This window comes from Labeo rohita, chromosome 4 (genome assembly GCF_022985175.1).
Source record: "Labeo rohita strain BAU-BD-2019 chromosome 4, IGBB_LRoh.1.0, whole genome shotgun sequence".
Taxonomy (NCBI): domain Eukaryota; kingdom Metazoa; phylum Chordata; class Actinopteri; order Cypriniformes; family Cyprinidae; genus Labeo; species Labeo rohita.
Window position 1 is genome coordinate 12,823,161 of NC_066872.1, and position 4,594 is coordinate 12,827,754.

Consider the following 4,594-nt stretch of genomic DNA (forward strand, 5'->3'; position numbering starts at 1 on the left):
ACTTTGCCTTTTTCTGAGGCAACATCAACATTTTCACCATCAGTGTTGACAATTGAGAAAGGACCCAACATGTCTTTGTCCATTTTCCCACCCTTTTGACATTCTTGTCTCTTGTTTCGTACAAGGACTTTGTCACCAACCACAAAGCTGTCATCATGCCCCCTTTCCATTTTCTTTTACGGAGCTTGTCCTGGCTTTTTGTGTTGATTTGGAAGATTTCATGCACTTTTTGTGTTGAACTGAACCATCAGAGAACACCTCCTTTTCCACCATTGCTTCCACTTTTTCATGACTGACCTAAGCATTATCATTTCATGTAAAATTATCATTTAATGTAAAACATAAAATCAAGTCTTTCAAAAACACACTGCACACCACTTACCTCATAATCACTGGGCACCTCACATGGATATCTTGCCTCTCGTCCAAACATGAGGTAGTATGGGGAATATTTTGTGGTGATCTGTTTTTTTGTGCGGAGAGCAAACAATGTTGCTTTAAGATGCTGGTCCCACGATGATGGCTTTTCGCCAACCATCTTAGTCAGGCTTCTGAACACAAAATGTGAAATTCTGATATTGCACTTATTGTTTAATTAAAATATTTACTGAATAGTGGATTGTGATACATAACCTACCTTTGTATTGTTCCATTCAATTTCTCCACAAGACCATTGGTCTGTGGGTGGTATGGGGAACAGAGACTCCTCATGATCCCCAGTTTCTCACATACAGAGTAATTCACCTTTGGTATAACAAAGAGTCAGATGTTTGTTCTTATATAGCTTGTAAAGAAATTTGTTGTACCAACCTTGTTCACAAACTCTTTTCCCTGGTCTGTCAACAGTCTTTTCAGTGCTCCAAACTTGTAAAAGAAGTCAATAATGCATTCTGTGACATCTGCTGCACTTTTGGACTTAAGTGGTTAAGCTTCTGGCCACTTGGTAAAGTAATCCACCATTACACAAATGTATTGGTAGCCACTTTCTGTTAGCGTAAGCTTCCCAATTAAGTCCATCCCAACTAATTCCAGAGGCTCACTCACCTTAAATGCACAAAAATAAATAAATAAATAAATGAAAATATTTTGGAATTTACGCTTATTGTTTTTTTTTCATACTTGATTCATACAGTTATAGGAGTGTATGCCTTCTTTTCTTTTATAGAGGCTCTCCTGGCCTGGCACTGAGGGCACTGAGCTACCTGACAGATGAGATGAAAGATGTCTCAGCTGAACATTTTTAAAATGGTTTTAGGCTAAGAGTGTAACTTGCTTAAATGAAATTACAGGGAATATGATAAGCGTTTATACTTATCAACTAAAAACAGATATAATATGGGGAAAGCAAAATAACTTACCCACTTATGGATGTCCTGCTCCATCCCAGGCCAGTAAAATCGTGTGATAATTGCATGGTGAGTTTTTTCCATGCCACAATGTCCTCCAAGGGGACTGGCATGAAACTCAACAAAAATGTTATGTGCCTCTTCAGGTGAAAGGACAACTTTTGCCAAGTGTTGACTGTGGTCTTTTTGTCTTCTACATATTTAATGTAGCTCTCCATCTGAATTATTCAGTGTATGAGTAAATGAGGGTCAGAGTTTCTAGAGATGAGAATGAAGACACACTCACTTACCCCTTAGTGCAAAATTTTCAGCCCTTCTCTTTATATGATACCGTTCCTTGCTTGAGCAGCCTTCAGGATAGAGGTTATGCTGTAGAACATTTACCAGTTCCCTTACTTTAACACAATCCATCATTTTTTTTTGTTGGCTGGTTTGGTAATGTATAAAAGTCATCAGTATATATATATTCCTTAATTTCTGTTCCTCCAATTAGAGGTCACATTCATTTACTGGCTGATTGCACACAAATTGCATGACAAATCAGGGAGGACAGCTTAAACAACATTGATGATCTCGTTGAGACCATCCATGTGCCGTTTAATTATTTCATTTAAGGGCATTTTTCTTTTCTTTCTTTTTGTATTGTTTTGTTTTTTGGCCATTATTTTTCCTAACCAGAAACAAATACCATTTTATGGCACTGAACTTTATAAACTTTATAATTACACTGGTTACAATATAAATTGTTTAAGTGGAAACAGGTGGGTATACAATAGAAAGTTGAGATTTATAAGAGATAAACAGAATAATTCATTGCTCATGCATATTTATCAGTTTGACTACCAATTTATACAATATTTTCCATATCCTGACACAAAATGTTAGGCTATTTTCAGCCTACAAGTACTATCTGAATGGCACATAAAGCTAAAAGTTGTGGAGATGATTAACATCCCTGAAGAAATAAAAAAGAAGGTTCCAGACATGCTCCATTTACAGTGCATTAAATATATAAAGAAATGATGAATAGCAATGTTTTATACATTTTATTTAATCAATTGTTTATTTAACATTATTGACAAGGTGTCACGAATCTGGTCGGTGTTCTGCGGACCGCTCACCACCAGATGTCGCTCCCACCTTATCCACACACTCTGACTGTTGCACCACACCCCGGACTACATCTCCCAGTATCCATCGCGCTGATTGCGTCAGCCCCGTGACCAATCAGCAGCTCTATAAAAGCCCCGGACTTTCCCCATGCAAGCCATGGAGTATTGTTGGTGTTATTGTTGTTGTTGCCGTTTCCTAGTGTTCTAAGTTCCTAGTTTCCTAGCGTTCTGTGTTCCTAGTTTCCTGTGTTTAGTATTTTCGCCTGGCCATCTCGTTTCGTCTGTCTCGCCGCCTGCCTTTCTGGACTCTGTATCGTTATAAGGATTATTCTCTACGTCTTGCCTGCGATCTACCTGTTTGCTCCTGTCTTGACCCTGCCTGTACGACTATGTCTTTGTCTCGTCCTGTTAATAAAAGCTCGCTATTGGATCCGCTCGCCTCTCTCCTCTCACTCAACATTACACAAGGAAAGGTCTGAGAAATAAAATTAAAAAATATTTAGAATCTGAGTAATGTGTTATTTATGAAAATATTTCAGTCAACAATATGATCCCATACATCCACGTCAGTAGCTAGTTTTGCTTGTTGGTAAGTATGCTCAGTCCACCCCAAATAAATAGCCTGTAACTACACTTAATGCATAAACACTTCTATTTGTAAAGTGTAAATAAAATCTAGCAATATTTGCAATATCTGTATTTATTTGTAATATTTGTAAATTGCATACTGCTCAGAAAATGCTGCTATTTATTTTCACTTGATATATAATACGTTTATTTGATATTTAGAAGAATGTCAGCAACCAAACATCTCATTCCCCACTGACTACTATAGTAGGAAAAATAAATACTATGAAAGTCAATGGGGGATGATATCTATTTTGTTACTGACATTCTTCTAAATGTCTTCCTTTGCATTCAGCATAACAAAGACATTTTTATAAGTTTGGAACAACCTGAGGGTGAGTAAATGATGACAAAATTTTAATTTCTGAACTATCCCTTTAAATGTTTCTTTGTCTCCAGCTATACAGTACCTTAAGGACAGAGGAAGCACCTATTCCAATGTCAACATCTTTAGGAGGGACCCAGGTCTGCACATCAGTTGCATCTAATCTGGCCAGTTTAACCACAGAGACATCCAGTAGCTCTTTTTTGACAAAGCGTCTTAGAAGACTCTGTGAAAAGACACATTACCAAGAAAACATTGCATAACTGAATACTGCACAGATATAATCTGTATATATTTCTACCAAATTTTGCTGCAATAACTACAAAGGCCCAGTTTCACAGACAGGGCTTAGCCTAAACCAGGATTTGGTCATAGTTCATTTAGGACATTTAAGTAATTTTTATGAAAGTGCCCTAGGAAAAAACATTACTAGTGTGCATCTTTGGACAAAACAAAGGCTCTGATATATTTTAAGATCAGTCAGTGCAAGTTTCTTTCAGTTAAAACAGCTCAAACTTACATTTTAGTCTGGGACTAGGCTTAATTCTTGTCTGTAAAAAAGGGGGATAATGTTTTAATACATTTGTAAAGCAAAGGGCAGTACAAATTACCTTCAGTATTTCAGTTAAGACTTTGTGTAGGAAAGGCATGACCGGCTGATCAGTTTGATACTTCTCCAAGAATGGTTGAAATGTCCTTGATATAGCCATGAAGAAATGAAGCTTTGGAAGTATCAAGGGTCCTCTCGTGAAGCGGCAATGGTGTCAAAGGATGACGAACCAGGGTTTGGAATTTTCTTAGATTTGACTGCATCTACATATGTCTCCATTGTTACGGTCGGCGGCTTGAGCAGGATCTTGTTTACTTTTTGTCGCCCCTCCCTTGTTTTCTTGGCGTTACGCTATCTCTATGAGCGTGTAGGCGCTCTCTCTCTCTCTCTCTCTCGCTCTCTCTCTCTCTATCGCTCTCGCTCTCTCTCTTTCTTTTAGGTGGACCTGTTTGTTGTTGCGAGGCTGATTACCAGATAGTAGTTAAAAGACGCCAACGAGGAGGAGAAAAGGATAGACTGATTCTTGTGGGCCAGCCAGCAAACTTCGTCCTTTTCTTTTGTTTATTTTGTGTGTTCTTATTGTTTTTTTTGCCCTTGTTAGTTGTTGTCCATTCTGTTAATTGTTATTTGGTTG

General features: G+C 37.8%; 1 long non-coding RNA gene across 2 annotated transcripts; it reads right to left on the minus strand.

Moving 5' to 3' along the window:
* Nucleotides 1-388: 388 nt before the first annotated feature.
* On the minus strand, nt 389-4,244 carry LOC127164320 (uncharacterized). 2 transcript variants are annotated; one of them, XR_007827623.1, is made up of 7 exons: nt 4,022-4,244; nt 3,496-3,636; nt 1,359-1,604; nt 1,131-1,202; nt 811-1,044; nt 638-744; nt 389-551 (listed from the first exon to the last, which is right to left on the minus strand). It is a non-coding gene; the product is annotated as an uncharacterized LOC127164320 (long non-coding RNA). The 2 variants fall into 2 exon arrangements; XR_007827622.1 differs by having other exon boundaries at nt 1,359-3,636.
* Nucleotides 4,245-4,594: the final 350 nt, after the last annotated feature.